This window comes from Gopherus flavomarginatus, chromosome 10, assembly GCF_025201925.1.
Source record: "Gopherus flavomarginatus isolate rGopFla2 chromosome 10, rGopFla2.mat.asm, whole genome shotgun sequence".
NCBI lineage: Eukaryota > Metazoa > Chordata > Testudines > Testudinidae > Gopherus > Gopherus flavomarginatus.
In genome coordinates this window covers 57,099,621-57,126,653 of record NC_066626.1, presented here as the reverse complement: position 1 = coordinate 57,126,653, position 27,033 = coordinate 57,099,621, and positions in this window count along the sequence as shown.

Genomic DNA, 27,033 nt, shown 5'->3' with positions numbered 1-27,033 from the left:
TGAGTAACAAAGTGCTCAGAGTATTTAAAAGCATATATGAATGTTAATTAAAGAGCAGCATAGCATAATCTGCATATACCAGACAGTCTAAATGGCTATTTTGTGGCCACATTTAGGTATTAGTATTACAAACAAGAGTTGATTGGAGAAATTGACAGCACCATTTCCATCTGAATATGCACTTCCAAGGTAGTAATGATGTATTTGGTTGGTAACTGTAAACGTGTTTACTCTGAAATTATACACAGAGTCAGGAGAGAAGCACTACCAAGTGTGAAATACTAGTTTACCACAGGAAGTGTCATAGGCATCGACTTCATGGGTGCTCCAGCGCTCCACCCCTGGAGCACCCAAGGAAAAAAATTAGTGGGTACTTAGCACCCACCAGCAGCCAAGTTCCCTTCCTTCCCCCCCACTCCTGCCCGCCAGCAGACCCCGCCAATCCTGAATGCCATGGAACAGCTGTTCTGCAGCATGCAGGAGGCTCTGGGAGGGAGGATGGGGCAAGGGCAGAGTACAGGTGGAAAGACGCAGGGCAGAGGTGGGACATTGGGGGAACGGGTGGGAAGAGGCAGGGCGGGGATGTGGCCTTGGGGGGGAAGGGGTGGTGTTGGGAGGTGGGGCCTGAGGCTGAGCAGGGGTAAACACTCCCATGGAAAATTAGAAGCCAGCACCTGTAGGAGGTATCATCTCTTCTCCAACGAAAGAAGGTCCATAGACACCAGACAAGCCATTGTGGAACATCAGTGGACAAAACACTTTGTTGATTGCTCCCCAACACCCATGAAGAGGAGATATGCACAAGCACTTGTCCTACCAAGAGAATAAAAATCTTTGTCAGAATGAAATTACTATCTCTCTGCTGCTTGAACTCTGAGGGGCAATGTTTTCTAGGCAAACAAGGATCCCACAGCTGTTTGGCCTGGGTTAGCCTTAGAGGACTTATAGAATTTGCATCTTACTGCAGCCTCTATTACCGTTTGGAACCTAAAACTGTAACTCATTGATGTGTGTGTGTTTAACAGCTTTAACCTTGTAAATAACTTTCTTACTTTTCTTAGTTAATAAATCTTTAGACAGTTTAATATAGGACTGCAGGCATTGTCTTTGATGCAAGATTTAAGGTGCAATTGACCTGGGGTAAGTGACTGATAGTTTGGGACTGGGAGAAACCTGAATATTGTCATTTTTGGTGTAAGAGACCATCTATCACAAAGGCAAGCTTGCCTCAGTGGCAAGATAGAACAGAGTACACCAAGGGACTGTCTGTGATTCCATGTGAAAGGCAGTTATAGTGCTTGATAAGTTCCCACTTGATGGTTGGTGAAATCTAACTATAGAACACAGAAGCAGTTTGGGGTTTGTGCCCTGGTTTGTAACAGTCTGCCCTGAGGTTAGTATTCATGTTCATGAGCTACTCTAGACAACTTGACACCAATTCTGACATTTTCTGAATGAAACACTACTGAGAATTAAAGGGCTATAATCTAGCAGAAAAAGGCATAACAAGAACCATAGACTGGAAGCTGAAGCCAGACAAATTCAAATTGGAAATAAGGTACACATTTTTAACAGTGTGGGTGATTAACCATTGGAACAAACGACTAACCAAACTGTGGATTCTCAATCTCTTGATTTCTACACATCAAGATTGAATGCCTTACTGGTTATTCTGTGGCACCTTATACACTAACAGACGTTTTGGAGCATGAGCTTTCGTGGGTGAATACCCACTTCTTCAGATGCATGTGGTGGAAATATCCAGGGGCAGGTATATATATGCTAGCAAGCAAGCTACAGATAACGAGGTCAGTTCAATCAGGGAGGATGAGGCCCTGTTCTAGCAGTTGAGGTGTGAAAACCAAGAGAGGAGAAACTGGTTCTGTAGTTGGCAAGCCATTCACAGTCTTTGTTCAATCTTGAGCTGATGGTGTCAAGTTTGCAGATGAACTGAAGCTCAGCAGTTTCTCTTTGAAGTCTGGTCCTGAAGTTTTTTTGCTGCAGGATGGCCACCTTAAGGTCTGCTATAGTGTGGCCAGGGAGGTTGAAGTGCTCTCCTACAAGTTTTTGTATATTGCCATCCCTAATACAAAAACCTGTAGGAGAGCACTTCAACCAATAATTCACCCACGAAAGCTCATGCTCCAAAAGTCTGTTAGTCTATAAGGTGCCACAGGATTCTTTGCTGCTTTTACAGATCCAGACTAACACGGCTAACCCTCTGATACTTACTGGTTATTGGACTCAGTTTGGGATAACTGGGTGCAATTTAACTGGGCTTGTGATATATAGGAGATCAGACTAGATGGTCTAATGGTCTCTTCTGGCCTTAGATGCTGATTTTTTTGTTTTGAATTTTCTTATTTTGTATTGAACAATCCAAATCTCCCTTTCCCCCCAAATTTTCCTTTGAGAACTTCAGTGTTTTTGCTCAGATTCAGAATGAAGCCAAATTAGAAATCCTTCATGAAACAGAATTTCCAATCTCTGCACATCCTCTGTTACCAACCGTCAACATTCAACAATCATAAGCTCAGCCCCCAAAACTCATGAGACTGGCTTACAAGTCCTGAGACTTTAAATTATAATAAATATTGGGTTCTTTTTATTTGCCTTTTGGTTTGGGGACCTTTAATGCTCACATTTTCAAGTTTTTCTCTGTAACCTTGAGGACTAGAAACTTTTTTTGTTTGTTTAAAGGAAAGTTGAAATTCTTGCACAACATAACTGGGAACTGGGACTTTAAGAAAAATACCAAATATTTATTATCACAATAAAATCATGAGTTGGCAAAACTGAGGTATCAAGCATATGTGCACAGTCTGCACTATATTATACATGTTGACAAGCCTTCCCAAGCAGATTTCCTTCCCCCAGAGGTTCCTTTGCATTTGGATAGCTCAATATCAGGATACCAGACAACCTTCTTTCAAAAATTTCTCCAGAGCACTAACACACCCAGATCTGTAATCATCTACCAGACCTCACCAGAAAAGATTCTTATTGGTCATACCTGCTTACTCAAGACTTCTCTAGAACTACTGTAACTTCACTCCCACCCCTTTTCGTTGACAGACACGTACAGACTGTCAGGCAGCAAATCTCCTTGCGTAGCTGTATAATCACTCTAGATGTCTTTGCTTTTGCTTTTAGCCACTCCTTTTCCCTTCTCCTTGCCCCTATTCTTAGGGACACATTTTAAAAGATATTTAGGTATCTAAAAATGCAGACAGGTGCCTAGTGGGAATTGATTAATGGGACTTAGGTGCCTAGCTATTCTTGGAAATCCCACTTGGTGCTTTAGGAGTCTAAATACTTTTAAAAATCTAGCCCTTTAATCTTACTCTTTGTTACACATATCAAGGCCAGACAGGCACCTACCAATGTAACTATGGTCATTAGTTTCAGGAGAACAAAATGAGAAGCAAATTGATTGTGTTACAGAGGGCAGGTGTATAAACAAACTGGTCAACCATACACAGAAACTTTGGCAAAACTTAAATGATAGTTATAGACAATGGTCTGGGGATTCTGAATCTTGTCTATCTAAAGTAATTGCAAAGTATAACCATATACATTGTATTTGATTCCATTGCAGTTAATGTAATATATATTTTCTATACAGGCCTTCAGGAGGTACTATACCCAAGAGACAAGCTCTTTGCAAGAGCTAATATGGAGATCCTGTTTTATCCAGCTCATGTGGCATAAAGATCATGAAGAACTATGAAGCAACTTGCACAATATCCAATTCCAAACTCTAACAGCAACATTAGTTGCAGCTGGAGAAGGGAGAAAAATTAAGCATCAGCACTAATTAATTAAACAATGTGCATATGAAACATAATTACATGATATGTAGTATACCACTTAAAATGTGTTGCTTTTTAAATTATAAATATGCACACAATAATATGGCCAATATTAATACCCAAAACAGTAAGAGGGAATGTATAGGAGGCAACAATGATGATGAAACACAGAATTTATTAAAAGTTGCTTGAAGATTTTGGACCTCATTTTTCATCATCTCAGCTTAGCCTCCATGTGCACGTGCATAACTTTATACATTCATGCAGCAGAGTGTCATGATTCTCATGTGAGCCCAGCTCTCTTAACAGGTGTTGCAATGCTGAAGGTTAATTACAGATGGCTCATTGTGGCAGGTGTGGCTCATTAGACTCCATCCTGAACCTACAGGATATGGGTGCAGCTCTCTGTACCTAGACCATTGGTTGCTCACCTATACAACAGAAAATATAGAGGAGGCTCATGTTTTTTGTAAATGTATTGGTCAGAGACTGAAGAACTCGCATCACCGTCTCCTTCCCAGAAAGCCTGAATTAAATACTCTGAATACAAACACTTCATTGAGGAGTCTACGGATACGTCTATGCTACAGTTGGGAGCAAGCCTTCCAGCTCGGGTAGACTGACCGATGCTAGCGGAACTCAAGCTAACATGCTAAAAATAGAAGAGTGGTTGTTGCATCTCTGTCAGAGACTTGGACTAGCCACCCACATTCAGACCCAGAGGTGAGCTTGAGAGCTTGAGCTGCCATAAGAACAGAACAAAAGAATAGCCATTCTGGGTCAGAACAAAGGTCCATCAAGCCCAGTATCCTGTCCTCTGACAGTGGCCAATGGCAGGTGTCCCAAGGGAATGAACAGGCTGGTTATCATCAAGTGATCCATGCCCTGTCCCCTAATCCTAGCTTCTGGCAAACAGAGGCTAGGGACACCATTTCCGCCCATCCTGGCTAATAGCCATTGATGGACCTATCCTCCATGAATCTAGCTCCCTTTTGAACTCCATTATAGTATTGGCCTTCAAAACACCCTCTGGCAAGGAGTTCCAGAGGTTGACAGTGCATTGTGTGAAAAAATACATTCTTGTGTTTGTTTTAAACCTGTTACCTATTAATTTCATTTGGTAGTCCCTTGTTCTTGTATTATAAGAAGAAATAAATAACACTTCCTTATTTATTTTCTCTATACCACTCATGATTTTATAGACTTCTATCATAACCCCCCTTAGTCACCTCTTTTCCAAGCTGAAAAGTCCCAGTCTTATTAATCTCTCCTCATACGGAAGCCATTCTATACCCCTAATCATTTTTGTTGTCCTTTTCTGAACCTTTTCCAAATCCAATATATCTTTTTTGAGATGGGGAGACCACATCTGCACACAGTATTCAAGGTGAGGGCGTAGCATAGATTTATATAGAGGCAATATAATATTTTCTGTCTTATTATCTATCCCTTTCTTGATTATTCCCAACATTCCAAGCTGCAAGGTCCACAGTGCTATTTTTTACCTCGAGTCCCACTTGTGCCAATCGTCTACCAGGGCTGGTAGGCTCACTCTCAGCTGCACTGTGGACATACACTAGGAGGCCCAGATGCCTGTGGGATTTGTACCATGCTTATTAACAAATGAAATATAAGGATGAGTTAACTCCTTCCCCCTTTCTGTCCCCCCCCCCCCCCCGCTTCTCATTTTTATACTTTCTTGCCCCTTTTCCAATGAGGGGAAAACACAAAAGAGTGAGGTTTATTCCAAGTGAAATTTTTCAGAAAATGTTATTAGGAAATTTTAATGTTTCAACAGTGTTTGAATCCTTCCAAATATTGGGAAGGAGATGGGGGAGGGGTTGTTTGTTTTGTTTTTGCAAGCTGAACTCTTTTGGCTAGCTCTAACCAGTGCATCCTGCTACTCTGGGTGGAAAGCCACAGTTGTTGCTGCTTTTCTGGTATGGCTCATCCTCCCATCTCCACTATTATTATTTTTTGTTGTTGTTCCTTATAGGGCCCATAATGTGCTAGACATGCTCTACAGTCACAAAGGAAGTCACAGTCCAATCCCCAGAAATCTTAAACTCTTTAAATAATATAATATCTAGCACTTATATAGCTCTCAAAGTACTTTTCAAACGGAGATATTATCCCCATTATACATAAGGGGAAACTGATGCACAGAGAGAAAATGACTTTTCTAAGGTCACCCAGTAAGCCAGTAACAGAGCTAGGAATAAAATCCAGGTCTCTTAGGTCCCAGTTCAGTGCCAGTTTTTATCCCATGGTAAAAACACTTCTTTTTTTTGTCAGTGAAGACAAAGCTCCAGAGGCAGTGCTCCCTCCATATCCAGGCTTGGAAAATACCTATTGGATGGTCCTGAGGGAAGAATACAGGGGAGAGAAGAAAACTACGACTTACCCTAACAACAGGGCTGCAGTTCCACTGGCATCAATAGCTGTTTGATCTGAGCAATCACTTCAGGATTGAACCCACAACACATAATAAAAATGAACAACATTTGTCAGTTACATACAACAATAACAAAGAAGTGACTTACTTCATCCAGCACTGCTATCCTGTAATGATGGTGCTCACCATAATAAATGCCAGGATTCTGAAACCAGAGACAGGCACAGAGGTGCATTATTGCTATAGTCTGCCAGGGCATTTCGAGAAACATAAGGAGACATATATGAATCCTCTCTCAGAACAGACCCAATCATTATTAGAACAAATCATTGGATCTTCATATTGTAAATGAGATGTATCTAGATAAATAAAATATCTTAAATAACATCACAAACAAACCTGACATTCCACTATGGAGACAAAGTGTACATTTTTGTTGCTCTTGTAACTGAATAGAAAAATGTCATTTTATGTATTAAATCACACCAAATTATGATTCAAGACCTACTGTGTTCTTCTGGCAATTTTCCAAGCACCTGCACCTGCTCTGTATCAGAAACTGTTCAATATGGTAGGTGCTTATGGTAGTGCCTATGTTACTCTAATACAGCAACATGTGCAGGGACTGCTGTGTCCACAGCCATGCCACAAATATTTCCCCCCAAAATGGTTTGCAATACATATGGAGAATTTGGTCCACAGAATGTTTACTTTTTTTTTCTTCAAAATCTGCTAGAAATTTGAAGGAAAATACATATCCCACAGTTGATAAAATATACTATGGAACAAAATAGTCTCTTTAATTTGTTCTTTACTCTTTTAGATTTTATACTATTAGAGAGAGAGAAAACCCTCTTTCTTAATAATAAAGCGCTACATCTCTGAGGTGTGAATCAAGCACGCAAACAATTATTTGTATTACTTGCCTATTTAAACAGTGCAACAGAAGTTAAAAATAATGAATTCATATGTGTAATATCAGAGTTAACTATGATATTTAACAGCTATTTCATAAAATATCACAAAGTCATATGTGAAGTACATGTACACTAAGTTGAGGTAAACATCAGCTGGCATGCCTGATATTTCTTGATAGTCTGAATTCAGTTTTATATTTCAAAGGCTATGTTCAAATAAAAGTATGCATGGCATACTTACTAAATTATGCGTCAGTTTGCAACAATTGTTATTTCTAGCAATGTAAGAGTCTGAACAGAAAAGCTTTGAAATAACCGTCCACTTCTCTTTGGCGCACACCAATTACCAGAATTCAGACTTATCTGACAACGGCTGTAGTGATATATTCTAAAAGAAAACAGTTTCAAAATGCTACTTTAGAAAACATAAATCTGTCCTGGTTATAACTAGATGTTAGCATGTGATCATGGAAAATAACATCAACTTCTGGTTTCAGCACAACAGTTTTCTCCCAAGACTTGCTTAAACTCTTCATCTGTCAGAGAGATGTTGAATTAACTTGAATAAACTGATTTGTATTTGGAAATTAAGTTATTGGTACTTGATTTTGAGGGTCCATTACTCATGCTTGACAACACTACTGTTTCCTAGGGGCCCAATACAGCAAAAGCAAAAACAAATCACCATAGCTGACTTGGCACAATCGAAGCAGAATTTTTCAAAGTTTCCCACTATAGAAGCCACATAACTTTTCTGAAATCGGCCCAACAGGATTTTGACTGATAGGTGCCAAAACAAACTCATATTCTTGTAAAGGTTGTGCAGTGTGTACAAAGGTGCTAGAACTAGGGGTGCTGCCACACCCCCAGGCTTGAAGTAGTAATAACATCCCAAACACATGGGTTCCGCCTTCAGCATCCCCACTATAAAAATTGTTCCAGCAACCACCGTCTCTGTGTGTATATATACATACACATGCGCGCACACAGTTGTGTGGCACAGACATCTTATTGGTATGAGTCTGGAATGAGCACAATACTCATATGCGGTGAAGCTATGAGTGAGTTATGCAGGTCATCTCAAATGAGCATCCATAAAAGCCTCTATACAGCACTACAGTATCAAGACAGTATTGGTATGTGCTACACATCTCAGAAAATAACTTTTTTAGGAATGTTGTAGAAAGTTTTAACAATTTTTATTGGGACTATTTTGTTATTCCTCCACTGGTAGAGTGACATGCCTTGTATACTGATTTTTAGAAGTGCTGAGCAACCAGAATGCCAAGTGAAGTCAACAGCAGCTGTCGGGCATCAACTTCTCTAAAATAACAGGCCCCTAGGTAGCATGAGTCCAACAGTATGGAAATTAGGGGAGAGAAAAAAATAACATGAATCCATTTAAAACATGACCCAAAATAGCTTTCTGGACATAAAAATGTCATAGCTTTGAAGTCCAATATCTTGAGACATTCCAGACCTAGAAGCAAGTGCTATGTCACCCATTTATAAGCTGTGAATTTCCACGATTCCAGTGGTACAAAGCTTCAGTATCTAATCCTGTCACCGGGACACGTCACTGGTGAAGGACTGAATATTGCCCATCTTGTATTTCAGACCAGTGACATTTCAGAGGGGCAATTCCATATTTCAGGGGGGAAGAGCAAATATGTTTCTATCAGGTTCTGATTTAAACAGCAGCTGTTAGAAGCTTTTCAAAAGGCTGGAATGCTAGAAGCAGTGCCAAAGGGGATGCACTGGTAGAGAAAGGGATGAGGAGGTGGCCAAAGGTGCATGATAAAATCATTTTAAAACATGATTCTACAATTTATCACATGGGCATCTCCTCCCCTTTACAGAAGATATAACTCCATGAGAGGTGGGAGAAGAGGTGCCATTAGAGTCTGTCCTTGGTGGTAGCTTAAAGCTGATGAGCCAACTGGAGGAAGGAGAGCACTGCTTGTGTAGGCTCTGCTCATTTCCTTCTGTCTTGAGCCAGAGAGAGCAAGTTGTCAGTACATTCTGTTAGTCAGCCCCAGGTCTGCTGGCTTGGATTGTGTCGGATTCCTGCAGCCCATTCCAGAGACTGATCAACCAAGAAAATGTCCTATTTCCTGATGGCCCAAACTGAGCCTGGTTTTTGTTATTGACTTTGTAGGCAGTTTCTTAAGAAAGCAGTGTGGTTACTTAGTCTTAAAAGTCCTGACCAAACAGGCTGAAATAAGAACATATTGTTTCTAAGCAAGTCTTGTATTTGTCCATAGTAACACTTAAAACTACCCTGGACTATCCAGTTTCAAGGGGTTTGCATGTGGCACTTGGCAATAGAGAGAAAGGAAAAAAGATGGTTACTCATCTTTGTAACTATTGTTCTTCGAGATGTGTTGCTTATATCCATTCCAGTTAGGTGTGCGCGCGCTGCGTGCACGTTCGTTGGAAGATTTTTACCCTAGCAACGCTCGGTGGGTCGGCTGGGTCGCCACCTAGAGTGGTGCTGCTGTAGCGCCGGATATATACCCCTGCCGACCCAACCGCCCCTCAGTTCCTTCTTGCCGGCTACTCCGACAGTGGGGAAGAAGGACGGGTTTGGAATGGAGATGAGCAACACAACTCAAAGAACAACAGTTACAAAGTGAGTAACCGTCTTTTCTTCTTCAAGTGCTTGCTCATATCCATTCCAATTAGGTGATTCCCAAGCCTTACCTAGGTGGTGGGGTTGGAGTGAGATGTTGCAGAATGCAAAACTGCTGAGCCAAAAGCTGCATCATTTCTGGACTGTTGAACCAGAGCATAATGTGAAGCAAAGGTGTGGACCGAGGACCAGGTAGCTGCGCGACACATCTCCTGGATAGATACACGAGCCAGGAAGGCGGCAAATGAAGCCTGAGCCCTGGTAGAATGTGCAGTGATGTGGCTTGGGGAAATATGAGCCAAATCATAACAAGTGTGGATGCACGCCATCACCCAAGATGAGATCCTCTGAGAGGAGACAGGTAGGCCTTTCATTCGGTCTGCTACCGCGACAAAGAGTTGGGGCGTTTTACGAAAGGGTTTTGTCTGCTCAATATAAAACGCGAGCGCTCTAAGGACGTCCAGGGAGTGCAATTGTTGCTCCCATTGCGTTGAGTGTGGCTTCGAGAAGAAGGTCGGGAGAAAGATGTCCTGGTTATCATGAAAGGCCGAAACCACCTTAGGGAGGAATGCCGGGTGTGGTCGCAACTGCACCTTGTCCTTGTGGAACACAGTGTATGGTGGATCCACCATAAGAGCCCTAAGCTTGGAGACTCGTCTGGCCGATGTAATGGCTACGAGGAAATCTGTCTTCCAAGATAGGTATAGTAGCGAGCAGGTTGCTAAGGGCTCGAATGGGGGAGACATAAGTCTGGTTAAAACCAGGTTGAGGTCCCAGGTCGGGGCAGGGCAGCGTACTTGGGGGTATAAGCACTCCAAGCCCTTGAGGAACCTCGAAACAATAGGGTATGAGAACATGGAACGGCCACCTTCACCTGAGTAGAAGGTAGAGATGGCTGCCAAGTGTACCCTCAGCAATGATACTGCTAGGTCCTGCTGTTTGAGAGACCAGAGATAGTCCAAAATAGAGGGAATCGAGACCTCAGTGGGAGTAAGACTATGCGTTTCGCACCAGCAGGAGAAACGCTTCCACTTGGCCAGATACGTTGACCGGGTGGAAAGTTTCCTGCTACCCAGGAGAACTTGTCATACTGATGCAGAGCAACGTAACTCTGACTGGTTGAGCCACACAGCAGCCACGCCGTGAGGTGAAGGGCCTGCAGGTCCGGGTGGCGAAGTCTGCCGTGGTCCTGAGTTATCAGGTCTGGGTGGAATGGCAGGGTAACTGGGTTGGCTATTGACAGGTCGAGCAACGTGGTGTACCAGTGCTGCCTGGGCCACACTGCAGCGATCATGATGATGTGCGCTCTGTCCCTGTGGAGTTTTAGCAGGACCTTGTGAACCAGTGGGAATGGTGGAAAGGCATAAAGAAGCTGGCTCTTCCACGGCATCAGGAAAGAGTCCGAGATCGATCCTGGGGGAGACCTTGGAAGGAGCAGAACATCTGGCATTTCCTGTTCTCGCGGGAAGCAAACGGGTCTATGTGGGGAAATCCCCACTTCTGGAAAACAGAATGAATAACGTCCGGGCGGATCGACCACTCGTGAGACAGGAAAGACCTGCTGAGTCGATCCACCAGAGTGTTCCGAACGCCTGGGAGAAAGGACGCTACCAGATCTATCGAGTGGGCTATGCAAAAGTCCCAGAGTTGGACGGCTTCCTGACAAAGGGGGGAGGATCATGTCCCTCCCTGTTTATGTAGTACATGGCCGTTGTGTCTCAGTGTTTACAGACAACACAACGGCCTTGCAACTGTTGCTGGAACGCCTGGCACACCAGGCGGACTGCTCTCAGTTCTCTGACATTTATGTGTAATGCCAGCTCCTGAGGTGACCAAAGGCCTTGAGTACGAAGGTGACCAAGGTGAGCACCCCAGCCGAGAGATGACGCTTCCGTCGTCAGGGACATTGAGGGTTGGGCCGGATGGAACGGCATCCCTGCACACACCAGGGAGGGAGTAGGCCACCATTCTAGGGAGCCTAGGGTGCTCAGGGGAATGGTGACTATCGTGTCTATTGGGTCCCTGCTCGGTCAGTATACCGAGTTGAGCCAAACTTGGAGAAGACAGAGGCAGAGCCTAGCGTGTTTGGTTACAAACGTGCAGGCAGCCATGTGACCCAAGAGGCCGAGACCGGTGAGAGCCGAGGTCATCGGGAAATTCTGTAGACCTTGGATGATAGTTGCCATCGTCTGAAACCGCGGCTGTGGTAAGCAGGCTCTGGCTAGATTGGAGTCCAGGATAGCTCCTGTGAAGTCTAACATCTGCGTGGAAACCAGAGTGGATTTTTCTATATTGATCATCAGGCCTAGACGTGTGAATAGGTCCTTGACGATGCCCACATGCTGAGTGACTTGTGTCTTGGAGGCCCCTCGGATGAGCTAATCATCCGAAGTCGGCAGAGGTAGGCAGTGACAACAGCCATACTCTTTGTAAATACCCTTGGGGCTGTAGAAAGGCCAAACGGCAGGATCGTAAACTGGAAGTGCTGACGGTTGGCTACCAAGCGGAGGTATCTCCTGTGTGGAGGAAAAATGGCGATGTGAAAGTACGCGTCCTTCATGTCGAGGGCGGCTTACCAGTCTCCAGGATCCAAGGACAGGATAATGGTCCCCAGGGATACCATGCGGAACTTCAACTTTATCATAAACTGGTTGAGTCCTTGCAGGTCTAGGATAGGTCTGAGACCTCCCTTCGACTTGGGGATTAGGAAATAACGGGAGTAAAACCTCTTGCCCCTGTCGTCCATTGGTACCTCCTCTATAGCTCCCATGGCGAGGAGCGTGGGCACCTCTTGTAAGAGGAATTGCTCGTGAGAGGGGTCCCTGAAGAGGGACAGGGTTGGAGGGTGGGAGGGCGGAGTTGAAATAAATTGGAGATGGTACCCATACTCCACCATGAGTAGGACCCAGCGATCTGAAGTTAACTGGGACCACGCAGGGAAGAAGTAGGAGAGACGGTTGGAGAAGGGAGGAGAGGGATCCTGGCCTGTAACTGGTACGCCGCCCTCGGGCGCACCTTCAAAAGTTCATCTTTGGTCCCAGCGGTGGTTTCGAGGGACCTTGATTTTGGCCCCCTTGGGGTCCTGATGGTCATCTGTGACCACCTGGGCCACGCCGCCTGCCAAAGTCCTGTCTTTGTCTAGGCGCAGAATATGGGAGGTGAGGCTGGGGACGGAAAGGCCTACGTTGGGTCACCGGCGTATGCATGCCGAGAGGGCGCATTATGACACTGTTGTCCTTCAGGCTTTGCAGCCTGGGGTCAGTCTTTTCCAAGAATAGGCCTTTACCATCAAATGGCAAGTCCTGAATGGTATACTGCAGCTCCGGTGGGAGGCTTGAAACCTGAAGCCATGAGATGCGCCTCATGGCAACACCCGAGGCCAGAGTCCTGGCTGCTGAGTCAGCTGCATCCAACGAGGCCTGGAGGGAAGTTCTGGCCACCTTTTTCCCTTCCTCCAAGAGGGCAGCGAACTCTTGGCAGGAGTCTTGAGGGAGAAGCTCCGTAAACTTACCCACCACCACCCAGGTGTTATAATTATAGCGGTTAAGCAAGGCTTGTTGATTTGCCACCCAGAACTGTAGGGCACCTGCCGAGTACACTTTGCGGCCGAGTAAGTCCATTCGCCTAGCCTCCTTCGATTTCGGGGCTGGCGCCTGCTGGCCATGGCATTCCCTCTCATTAACAGACTGGACGACTAGTGAGCAGGGAGGAGGATGGACATACAAGTATTCGTATCCTTTAGAGGGCACCATATATTTACGCTCGACTCCCCTGGCCGCAGGAGGGATAGAGGCTAGCGACTGCCATATAGTATCGGCACTGGCCTGGATGGTCCGAATAAACGGTAGGGCCACTCTAGTGGGGGCAACCGCCGATAGAATGTCCACTACCGGGTCCTCTACCTCCGGGACCTCCTCCACCTGGAGGTTCATATTGAGTGCTACCCTCCTTAGGAGGTCCTGATGGGCTCTCAGGTCGATTGGAGGAGGGCCCGAGGAGGATGCTCCTGCCACCGCCTCATCTGGAGAAGAGGAAGAGGAGATGCCTGCGACGAGCGGGTCCTGTGTGGCCTCTTGCTCTTGGGCGACCTCCTGTTCCAGTGGAACCTGGGAGTCCGGTGGGTGAACTGGGGCTTCGTCCGTAGCAGTCGGAGGGGGATGGCTAACCGTCGCCTCTGGCACTCGGTGCTCTGATGAGACAGAGCGGGACGGAACTACTAGTACACCTTGGGCCTGGTGGTTCACCCAAGGTGTCCAGAAAGACTACTGATGGGGTCCTTGGTCCTGGGCCTGGGTCTCTTGGAAGACTCTGGTGGACACATCAGAATCGCGGTCCTGTGCATAAGAGCTGTCCGCATGGGATGACACTGATGCATGCCTGGATGGCCATGGAGGGGCTGAAAAGCCCTGGGCAGAGTTTCTGTATCTAGTGGACCTTGCTCTACTTGGCACAGGGGAGTGGTACCGGGAGGCATACCGGTATCGGGAACAAGATTGGGACCTGCGACCGGAGAGGAGCCGAGAGGTCAACCGAGATCTCAAGGCTCGACATCACAAGTGGCTACAGGAGTCACAGTGCCAGGAGCTGGAACGGTGCTGAGAGTAGCGGGCCGGTGAACGGGATACTGAACGGTGCCACGAGTGCGACCAGTACTGAGGAGGAGAACAGTGCCGGGACTGCGAGCGGCGTCGGGAGCGGGAGCGCCGACAGGACCTAGAACATCTGCGGGACCGTGATCATGAACGGTGCCGCTCTGCTGTGCAGACAGAGGATGGTCTTATCAAGGCAGGCTTGCCGATAGACTGTATTACCCACACCAACGGTGCCGGGGGTTGAGGCAGTGTGGACTCTGTCATGGCAATCAGATCCCTCGCCGTTGAGAATGTTCCTGGCGTGGATGGAATAGTAAGCTCAACCATGGCTCGCGCCGGGGAGCTGACAGGCACCGGACTCGACGGCCCTTGTGGGACCAGAATCGACAGTGCCGACATTGTCGGTGCCGCGGCAGGTGTCAGTGCCTTGCGATCCGACTTAGATGAGCTCTCTGGCTGCAGTGCAGGTGGCACGGAAGCAGCAGGAGTCTTAGGCTTTCTCGACCTCGGGGAGAGGGAGCGGTGCCGAGTCGACTTCGGTGCCAGCGATGGCCGGTGCTGAGAGGCCTTGGCAGTACCGGCGTGGTCCGGTGCTGAGGAGGTGCTTCTGCCCGCTGATTGACCAGCGCTCAGTGCCGAAGGCAGAGGGGTAAGAGCCGCCTCCATGAGGAGCTGCTTTAGCTGAAAGTCCTGCTCTTTTTTGTTCTCGGCTTAAAAGCCTTGCAAATGCGATATTTATCTGTCAGGTGAGATTCCCCGAGGCACTTAAGGCAGGAGTCGTGTGGATCTCCTGTTGGCATCGGCTTATGACAGGCTGAGCATGGTTTGAAACCCGGTGAACCAGGCATGGGCTCCGGCACCGGGTGCGGGGAAGGGGCTAATCCCCGAATGCCTCTTAACTATACACTAACTATGAACGATAAAAATTAACTAAAACTATATAACTTTGAACTACATACACAAAAAAATAACTAGAGAACTACGAGTAGCTAGGGAGGTGGAGGTCAGTAAAACCGCACTCCATTGTTCCAACGACCGAAAAGGGCGGTAAGAAGGAACTGAGGGGCGGTTGGGTCGGCAGGGGTATATATCTGGCGCCATAGCAGCGCCACTCCAGGGGGCGCCCAGCCGACCCACCGAGTGTTGCTAGGGTAAAAATCTTCCAATGAACATGCACGCGGCGCGCACACACCTAATTGGAATGGATATGAGCAAGCACTCGAAGAAGAATATACAGTCTGCATCTATTGGGGATAACAGGTGAGCCAACCCTGAGATTCTTAAGAGGCTTGTCTAGCCTCCACTACTCCACCCTCTGCATCATTCTAGGAAGTAGAAGTGGACTATTGACTTAGTAAAGCATCTGCAGCCATGGACAGAGGGGGATGGGTAACAGTGCTATGCAGCTACTGCATGCTCAAAAGTAAGTAGCCAGCAACAGCAAGAACTAGGAGAACCTGGAGAGAGTGGCAGTGGAAGGAAGAAGAAGTGAGAGATGGGATCCCTCAGCTTAAAACCCAACAAGGACGAGTGCATGTACCTTTACGGTATGAGTGGTTAAGAGGGCTCACAGAGACTTGCTGTTTTGCCAGACACGTACATTCCAGCTCTTAGTATTGAAAGAGAACCAAATATAAACATCACATTGATAAAATGCACTATGCTGGGTTAAATGAACAATTCTTGGGAGCGTATTCAATTAATGTTTTTACATTCCTTTGTTTCTCTTGTTCTCATTTTAACAAGGCTTGATATTGAGAAACTGTAGCATATGCATATGGCTGGTCATGATTAGAGTCTAGAAAAGTGCATCTTGATCACAAAGCCCTGTGTCCTAATTAACTTGCCCATCTGAAAAGAAGAATAATGGTTCTGCTGATATGAGGACTAACTTGTTATAAACATAAAATGGCACCACTTACATTTCTTGTGGTCTGAGTTCACCATGTTTTATTTCAAAGAATATGAATGGGGACTGTTTTACAGATGATTAAGTGTCTTCTTACTTGAAAGAACTTTAATAGTAGAAACAAAATTTCTATGACAAAGTGATCTGAATAGTTACTGGTACAGAAATGCGATTACTAAAGTTGTTCAACAGCACCTTTTAAGCTATAAGCATAAATGTACTGTAACACGATGCTTGGAATTCAGTTATTTAAAGATAATTGGTGGAAATAGAAACATCAGTCATCTAAATTCACGTAATATCATATGCGAAAGAAAAAGCAACAATGTTTACCCTATTGCTTAGACGTGGGTTTGTTTATTTGCAGTAAAATCATAATTTATACTGGCTTCTCACATATTGATATGTTGAGGAAATAAACAGCAAATATAATTTCCAATCCATCTGTTAGAAAGACAATAGTCAGAGGTGTTTTTGACAGGTTTAAAATGTTATGTTTTGCAGAAGTGCATTTTCCTGTTCAAAACTAACAAACGAAGCACCAGTGAGTTTCTGTTATGTTCAGCATTCTCTCAGCACGGGGAGGGGAAGGGCACTACTCTGTTATGTTTCCCTCATTCTCTGCCACACAACTGGCTCTGGCAGACGTTAGAGCAGCCTGGGGATTGTTGTAATTTGTGCCCACTGGGCCAGCTACTGTCTCTAAAGGACAGTCCACCATCTGAGCAGTCAGACCACCAAACACTCTGGCCACTCCTCCTACTTATCTCTGACACAGTATTAGGGCTGTGGAGAGAATGGTGTAGGAGCCAGCTACCCTATGACAATGTCTCCTGGGGATGCTCACACGCTCCATCCCTAACAAGGAGCCTAGAAACAGATAGTTCCCTTTCTACTACATAAGTATTCCAAAGAGAATATGGCCCATAAGGCCTATCAGGTTATATTAATGCTAGGATTGGCAAATTTCTACTCACACAAATTCTACCCTTGCCCCGACCCCTGCCCCGCCTCTGAGGCCACGCCCATTGTCTGAGGCCACACTCCCCCTCCCTCTGTTGCTTGCTCTTCCCACCCTCAATCACTCACTCATTTTCACCAGGCTGGCTCAGGAGGGAGGGATACAGGAGGGAGTGAGGGCTCTGGCGAGGTTGCCGGCTCTGGGGTAGGGCCGGGGATGAGGGGTTTGGGGTGCAGGAGGGGGATCCGGGCTGGGACCAAGGGGTTTAGAGGGCAAGAGGGGGGATCAGGGCTGGGGCAGGGGGTTGTTTTGCAGGGGGTGGGTGAGGATTCTGGCTGGGGGTGTGACTTCTGGGGTGGGGCCAGGGATGAGAGGTTTGGGGTTCAGGAAGGTGCTCTGGGCTGGGAGTGAGGGGTTTCGAGGGTGGGAAGGGTATCATGGCTGGGGCAGGAGGTTGGGGCAGGGAAGGGGGTGAGAGGTGCAGGCTCCGGTTGGCACTTACCTCAGGAGCTCCCAGAAGCAGTGGAATGTCCCCCCTTCTGGCTCCTAGGCAGAGGCGTGGCCAGGTGGCTCTGCACACTGCCCTGTCCACATGTGCAGCCCTGCAGCTCCCATTGGTCATGCTTCCTGGCCAATGAGAGCTGCGGATTTAGCACACAGAGGCCCCTGACTACCCCTGTGCCTAGGGTCTGCAGGGACATGTCACTGCTTCTGGGAGCCGCATGGAGCCACGGCAGGCGGGGAGCCTGCCTTAGCCCCGCTGCACCGCCAACTGGACTTTTAACGGCCTGGTCAGCAGTACTGACCAGAGCCGACAGGGTCACTTTTCAACTGGGTGTTCTGGTCAAAAACTGGACCCCTAGCAACCCTAATTAATTGTATGGTCTAACAGTATGCAAGGCATTTTTCAGATATACAGGGGAACAAGGGTTCTGCCCTAAATATTTAACTACATAGGCACAAAAGGAACAATATTTGTATAAGTTTCATTTCTGAAAGTTGACTAAACAATAACTGCTGGATGCTATCTAACACATCTGCTACTGGGCTATAGTATTACCATGACTTCACAAAACAATAAGCAATAATTTTTTCAAAAGTAAAGAGGCCTGACTGACTCCTATGTTACTCCAATTTTACACCAATGGTCTCTCCATATTTAAACCAGAATAAAAATGAAGTGACACAATGGTGAATCAGGCTCACTGTGTCTAAACTAGTCACATTTGCCTGGCATTCAGTCATCTCCATATATTATTCATCTCACAGCAATAATGCAGTTGTTTGTTTGCTTTTTAAAAAAAAAGCAACTGACATAAGTATACATGGAAAAGAGCTTGTTCACCTATAATTTCTTACCAATAGATGTTATGTTCACACAGCTACCCAGAATTTAATCAATTCTGTTAATGGCACAAACTGACACATTAATCAAGCTTGAAGTGAAGGAAGAATAGCCACACTAAGGATAACGAAAGCTTGAAATTCTTACCTTAGTAAGAGCTTAGCTACCAGGGCAATGGGCCCTATAGAAAACAGAGAGCTAGGCAGACATAAAAACAGGGCATTAAGCCAAAGAAATATGTGGTGACTAAAGCTAAAATGCTACATTCTCACGGGTAATTGATCTCCATTTGGATTTTTACAAAATAAAACTTTATTTCATATAACATCTTCCATGAAAACTCCAATTATGTTATTTAACTTTGCAAAGCATTTTGGGAATAGAGAGTCCAAGTGAATAAAGAGACATAAATTAAAGGTGCAGTAACAGAGGAGAGAGATGTTTAGGTATGATTTGAACAGCCTGAGTCAATGAGGCAGAAGAGATATAGAGAGGCTATTTCATATAGCAGGCACAGCAAAGGAGAAGGCTTTTGCACTGAGAGCGGAGAGACTGTGTGAAGTGAAGGAAAGGAGTACATTTCTCTCTAGTAAAGTTTTCCTTCCTGCTCTATGTCTGTCCCATTGGCCTTATTACAAAGTGTTACTCCATATCCCTGTATATGATTTACCCTTTATGCATCTGATCCAAAGCCAACAAAGCCAAAGGGAGTCTTTCCATTGACTTCAGTAGATTTTGGATCAGGCTCTCCAAGCAGAAAAGGAGACACTGATTTTCTAAATTTCACGTTGGGCTTAGACAAAGAAAATAAGACAAAAGCAAGAGTGAGATCTCTTAACCCCCTCCTCTCTCTATAAGGAGTCAGGTCCTAAGAGCTTCCTGAAAAATGCTAATGTCTGGTATCTTTGAGTAAAGAGTAAGTGTATAAAGTCACTGCAGATTTTTATTATTCTTTTTATCACGATACCTTTACTCTATTCAAATCAAACTCACATGGACCGTTATTACCAGCAATAATACTATATTGCATATATGTCAATTCAGCTTCCACACCGACATCCTATCCAGCCTGCCCTTAACTGCTACAGCTGTATGAATAACAGATTTTTTTCAGTTTGCTGGCAATTAAAAAAATCAGAAATAAAATTTGTTTGAGGTCAAATGAAATGTTTCATTTTGATTTTGAGCAATTTTAAAAAACTTTTTAAAAAATAAAACTGAAGGAATTTCAAAGCAACAAGTCATTTCAAAATGAAAAATCTAAATGTTTTGTTTCAAAAATAAAATGTTTTGGTTTTTTAGTGTTTTTAATTTTTCAACTAAAACAATTCAGTGAATTCACCATGAATTCACACAATGTTTCTGTTGGACCAAAACTGCATTTTTTCACCAGAAAAAGTTTGGTCAAAAAACTTCACCGAGCTCTACTTACCTCCTCATTTTGCTGTTCAGCCCTGAATCAGTTCTCTCACTTAGTATGATGGCCATTCATTTGGCCTTGTCTTCACTAAACACTGCTCTCTCTGGGTATGTCTACACAGCAATTAGACACCTGTGGGTTGGGCTCAGGCTAAGGGACTGCATAATTGCAGGGTAGACATTCGAAACCAGGCTCCAGCCTGATCTCTGGGACTCTCCCACCTCACCAGGTCCTGCAGCCCAGGTTACAGTCTGATCTCAAAAGTTTACACTGCAATTAAACATCCCCTAAGCCCAAGCCTCATGAACCAGAGTCAGCTGGTATAGGCCAGCCATGGGCTTTTAATTGCAGTTTAGACATAACCTATGTGACCACTGTTAAGAGCTGATGTAACACCCACTACCTCACCTGCTTCAGGCTTTGCTCACATACAACCCACTACCCAACCTTTCTATGGTCTCCACTCCATCAATGGTGTCAGCTTTTCTGCCATTATTAGCCTCCCCATTGTCGTCTCCTCTATAGATTCAATTGAAAATTCATTCCATTCCACTCTCTCTGCCACCAGGGGCGGCTCCAGACACCAGCACACCAAGTGCGTGCATGGGGCGGCAAGCCACTTGGGGCGCTCTGCCGATCGTCGTGAGGGCGGCAGGCAGGCTGTCTTCGGCGGCATGCCTGCGGAGGGTCCGCTGGTCCCGCAGCTTCGGCGGACCTCCCACAGGCATGTCGCTGAATCTGCGGGACCGGGGACCTCCTGCAGGCAAGCCACCTAAGGCAGCCTGCCTGCCATGCTTGAGACGGCAAAATACGTAGAGCCACCCCTGTCTGCCACCTTGGACTCCTATTTCCCTTGTTTCCCCCATAAAGTCTGTTCCAACAACCCTAAACTCTGCTTATCTCAATATCTGCTTCTCGCACACCTGTTAACGTGAAGCTGAACACCTTCGGAGAAAACCTCATGGACATATGGATTTTACTATAAATGTGTTCCCCTCCAGTTATATTATTTTTCTGATCAAGCATCTCTATTCTCATTGACACCCACATTCACAGCCATCTATTCCCCACCTTTGACCCTATTTTAAAACTTACCCACCACCACCACCCTTTTTCTGTCACAACAAGGTTCTTTACCTGTTTCCTTCTTCTAATCTCTCCACTTTCTCCAGTGACTATATTACCCCCACTACCTCTGGATATCACTTGTCCTCACTCTCATCCCTTAAGTTTCCATAAATATTGTGATTTTTTTTCACATTCACCCTCCTGCATGGAATGCACTCCCTGAAGTAATCCATAAAGCCACTACCCTAGGTCCTAAGAGCTTCCTGAAAAATGCTAATGTCTGGTATCTTTGAGTAAAGAGTAAGTGTATAAAGTCACTGCAGATTTTTATTATTCTTTTTATCACGATACCTTTACTCTATTCAAATCAAACTCACATGGACCGTTATTACCAGCAATAATACTATATTGCATATATGTCAATTCAGCTTCCACACCGACATCCTATCCAGCCTGCCCTTAACTGCTACAGCTGTATGAATAACAGATTTTTTTCAGTTTGCTGGCAATTAAAAAAATCAGAAATAAAATTTGTTTGAGGTCAAATGAAATGTTTCATTTTGATTTTGAGCAATTTTAAAAAACTTTTTAAAAAATAAAACTGAAGGAATTTCAAAGCAACAAGTCATTTCAAAATGAAAAATCTAAATGTTTTGTTTCAAAAATAAAATGTTTTGGTTTTTTAGTGTTTTTAATTTTTCAACTAAAACAATTCAGTGAATTCACCATGAATTCACACAATGTTTCTGTTGGACCAAAACTGCATTTTTTCACCAGAAAAAGTTTGGTCAAAAAACTTCACCGAGCTCTACTTACCTCCTCATTTTGCTGTTCAGCCCTGAATCAGTTCTCTCACTTAGTATGATGGCCATTCATTTGGCCTTGTCTTCACTAAACACTGCTCTCTCTGGGTATGTCTACACAGCAATTAGACACCTGTGGGTTGGGCTCAGGCTAAGGGACTGCATAATTGCAGGGTAGACATTCGAAACCAGGCTCCAGCCTGATCTCTGGGACTCTCCCACCTCACCAGGTCCTGCAGCCCAGGTTACAGTCTGATCTCAAAAGTTTACACTGCAATTAAACATCCCCTAAGCCCAAGCCTCATGAACCAGAGTCAGCTGGTATAGGCCAGCCATGGGCTTTTAATTGCAGTTTAGACATAACCTATGTGACCACTGTTAAGAGCTGATGTAACACCCACTACCTCACCTGCTTCAGGCTTTGCTCACATACAACCCACTACCCAACCTTTCTATGGTCTCCACTCCATCAATGGTGTCAGCTTTTCTGCCATTATTAGCCTCCCCACTGTCGTCTCCTCTATAGATTCAATTGAAAATTCATTCCATTCCACTCTCTCTGCCACCAGGGGCGGCTCCAGACACCAGCACACCAAGTGCGTGCATGGGGCGGCAAGCCACTTGGGGCGCTCTGCCGATCGTCGTGAGGGCGGCAGGCAGGCTGTCTTCGGCGGCATGCCTGCGGAGGGTCCGCTGGTCCCGCAGCTTCGGCGGACCTCCCACAGGCATGTCGCTGAATCTGCGGGACCGGGGACCTCCTGCAGGCAAGCCACCTAAGGCAGCCTGCCTGCCATGCTTGAGACGGCAAAATACGTAGAGCCACCCCTGTCTGCCACCTTGGACTCCTATTTCCCTTGTTTCCCCCATAAAGTCTGTTCCAACAACCCTAAACTCTGCTTATCTCAATATCTGCTTCTCGCACACCTGTTAACGTGAAGCTGAACACCTTCGGAGAAAACCTCATGGACATATGGATTTTACTATAAATGTGTTCCCCTCCAGTTATATTATTTTTCTGATCAAGCATCTCTATTCTCATTGACACCCACATTCACAGCCATCTATTCCCCACCTTTGACCCTATTTTAAAACTTACCCACCACCACCACCCTTTTTCTGTCACAACAAGGTTCTTTACCTGTTTCCTTCTTCTAATCTCTCCACTTTCTCCAGTGACTATATTACCCCCACTACCTCTGGATATCACTTGTCCTCACTCTCATCCCTTAAGTTTCCATAAATATTGTGATTTTTTTTCACATTCACCCTCCTGCATGGAATGCACTCCCTGAAGTAATCCATAAAGCCACTACCCTAGGTCCTAAGAGCTTCCTGAAAAATGCTAATGTCTGGTATCTTTGAGTAAAGAGTAAGTGTATAAAGTCACTGCAGATTTTTATTATTCTTTTATCACGATACCTTTACTCTATTCAAATCAAACTCACATGGACCGTTATTACCAGCAATAATACTATATTGCATATATGTCAATTCAGCTTCCACACCGACATCCTATCCAGCCTGCCCTTAACTGCTACAGCTGTATGAATAACAGATTTTTTTCAGTTTGCTGGCAATTAAAAAAATCAGAAATAAAATTTGTTTGAGGTCAAATGAAATGTTTCATTTTGATTTTGAGCAATTTTAAAAAACTTTTTAAAAAATAAAACTGAAGGAATTTCAAAGCAACAAGTCATTTCAAAATGAAAAATCTAAATGTTTTGTTTCAAAAATAAAATGTTTTGGTTTTTTAGTGTTTTTAATTTTTCAACTAAAACAATTCAGTGAATTCACCATGAATTCACACAATGTTTCTGTTGGACCAAAACTGCATTTTTTCACCAGAAAAAGTTTGGTCAAAAAACTTCACCGAGCTCTACTTACCTCCTCATTTTGCTGTTCAGCCCTGAATCAGTTCTCTCACTTAGTATGATGGCCATTCATTTGGCCTTGTCTTCACTAAACACTGCTCTCTCTGGGTATGTCTACACAGCAATTAGACACCTGTGGGTTGGGCTCAGGCTAAGGGACTGCATAATTGCAGGGTAGACATTCGAAACCAGGCTCCAGCCTGATCTCTGGGACTCTCCCACCTCACCAGGTCCTGCAGCCCAGGTTACAGTCTGATCTCAAAAGTTTACACTGCAATTAAACATCCCCTAAGCCCAAGCCTCATGAACCAGAGTCAGCTGGTATAGGCCAGCCATGGGCTTTTAATTGCAGTTTAGACATAACCTATGTGACCACTGTTAAGAGCTGATGTAACACCCACTACCTCACCTGCTTCAGGCTTTGCTCACATACAACCCACTACCCAACCTTTCTATGGTCTCCACTCCATCAATGGTGTCAGCTTTTCTGCCATTATTAGCCTCCCCACTGTCGTCTCCTCTATAGATTCAATTGAAAATTCATTCCATTCCACTCTCTCTGCCACCAGGGGCGGCTCCAGACACCAGCACACCAAGTGCGTGCATGGGGCGGCAAGCCACTTGGGGCGCTCTGCCGATCGTCGTGAGGGCGGCAGGCAGGCTGTCTTCGGCGGCATGCCTGCGGAGGGTCCGCTGGTCCCGCAGCTTCGGCGGACCTCCCACAGGCATGTCGCTGAATCTGCGGGACCGGGGACCTCCTGCAGGCAAGCCACCTAAGGCAGCCTGCCTGCCATGCTTGAGACGGCAAAATACGTAGAGCCACCCCTGTCTGCCACCTTGGACTCCTATTTCCCTTGTTTCCCCCATAAAGTCTGTTCCAACAACCCTAAACTCTGCTTATCTCAATATCTGCTTCTCGCACACCTGTTAACGTGAAGCTGAACACCTTCGGAGAAAACCTCATGGACATATGGATTTTACTATAAATGTGTTCCCCTCCAGTTATATTATTTTTCTGATCAAGCATCTCTATTCTCATTGACACCCACATTCACAGCCATCTATTCCCCACCTTTGACCCTATTTTAAAACTTACCCACCACCACCACCCTTTTTCTGTCACAACAAGGTTCTTTACCTGTTTCCTTCTTCTAATCTCTCCACTTTCTCCAGTGACTATATTACCCCCACTACCTCTGGATATCACTTGTCCTCACTCTCATCCCTTAAGTTTCCATAAATATTGTGATTTTTTTTCACATTCACCCTCCTGCATGGAATGCACTCCCTGAAGTAATCCATAAAGCCACTACCCTAGGTCCTAAGAGCTTCCTGAAAAATGCTAATGTCTGGTATCTTTGAGTAAAGAGTAAGTGTATAAAGTCACTGCAGATTTTTATTATTCTTTTTATCACGATACCTTTACTCTATTCAAATCAAACTCACATGGACCGTTATTACCAGCAATAATACTATATTGCATATATGTCAATTCAGCTTCCACACCGACATCCTATCCAGCCTGCCCTTAACTGCTACAGCTGTATGAATAACAGATTTTTTTCAGTTTGCTGGCAATTAAAAAATCAGAAATAAAATTTGTTTGAGGTCAAATGAAATGTTTCATTTTGATTTTGAGCAATTTTAAAAAACTTTTTAAAAAATAAAACTGAAGGAATTTCAAAGCAACAAGTCATTTCAAAATGAAAAATCTAAATGTTTTGTTTCAAAAATAAAATGTTTTGGTTTTTTAGTGTTTTTAATTTTTCAACTAAAACAATTCAGTGAATTCACCATGAATTCACACAATGTTTCTGTTGGACCAAAACTGCATTTTTTCACCAGAAAAAGTTTGGTCAAAAAACTTCACCGAGCTCTACTTACCTCCTCATTTTGCTGTTCAGCCCTGAATCAGTTCTCTCACTTAGTATGATGGCCATTCATTTGGCCTTGTCTTCACTAAACACTGCTCTCTCTGGGTATGTCTACACAGCAATTAGACACCTGTGGGTTGGGCTCAGGCTAAGGGACTGCATAATTGCAGGGTAGACATTCGAAACCAGGCTCCAGCCTGATCTCTGGGACTCTCCCACCTCACCAGGTCCTGCAGCCCAGGTTACAGTCTGATCTCAAAAGTTTACACTGCAATTAAACATCCCCTAAGCCCAAGCCTCATGAACCAGAGTCAGCTGGTATAGGCCAGCCATGGGCTTTTAATTGCAGTTTAGACATAACCTATGTGACCACTGTTAAGAGCTGATGTAACACCCACTACCTCACCTGCTTCAGGCTTTGCTCACATACAACCCACTACCCAACCTTTCTATGGTCTCCACTCCATCAATGGTGTCAGCTTTTCTGCCATTATTAGCCTCCCCATTGTCGTCTCCTCTATAGATTCAATTGAAAATTCATTCCATTCCACTCTCTCTGCCACCAGGGGCGGCTCCAGACACCAGCACACCAAGTGCGTGCATGGGGCGGCAAGCCACTTGGGGCGCTCTGCCGATCGTCGTGAGGGCGGCAGGCAGGCTGTCTTCGGCGGCATGCCTGCGGAGGGTCCGCTGGTCCCGCAGCTTCGGCGGACCTCCCACAGGCATGTCGCTGAATCTGCGGGACCGGGGACCTCCTGCAGGCAAGCCACCTAAGGCAGCCTGCCTGCCATGCTTGAGACGGCAAAATACGTAGAGCCACCCCTGTCTGCCACCTTGGACTCCTATTTCCCTTGTTTCCCCCATAAAGTCTGTTCCAACAACCCTAAACTCTGCTTATCTCAATATCTGCTTCTCGCACACCTGTTAACGTGAAGCTGAACACCTTCGGAGAAAACCTCATGGACATATGGATTTTACTATAAATGTGTTCCCCTCCAGTTATATTATTTTTCTGATCAAGCATCTCTATTCTCATTGACACCCACATTCACAGCCATCTATTCCCCACCTTTGACCCTATTTTAAAACTTACCCACCACCACCACCCTTTTTCTGTCACAACAAGGTTCTTTACCTGTTTCCTTCTTCTAATCTCTCCACTTTCTCCAGTGACTATATTACCCCCACTACCTCTGGATATCACTTGTCCTCACTCTCATCCCTTAAGTTTCCATAAATATTGTGATTTTTTTTCACATTCACCCTCCTGCATGGAATGCACTCCCTGAAGTAATCCATAAAGCCACTACCCTCTCCTTCAAGTCACTCTTCAAAACCCATTTCTGCTGTGAACCCTACCAGAAGGAAGTCAACCAACAATGACTAGATTGAACATCAGCTGGGCATAGCTGAAATTTTTAATATAAAAAAAAA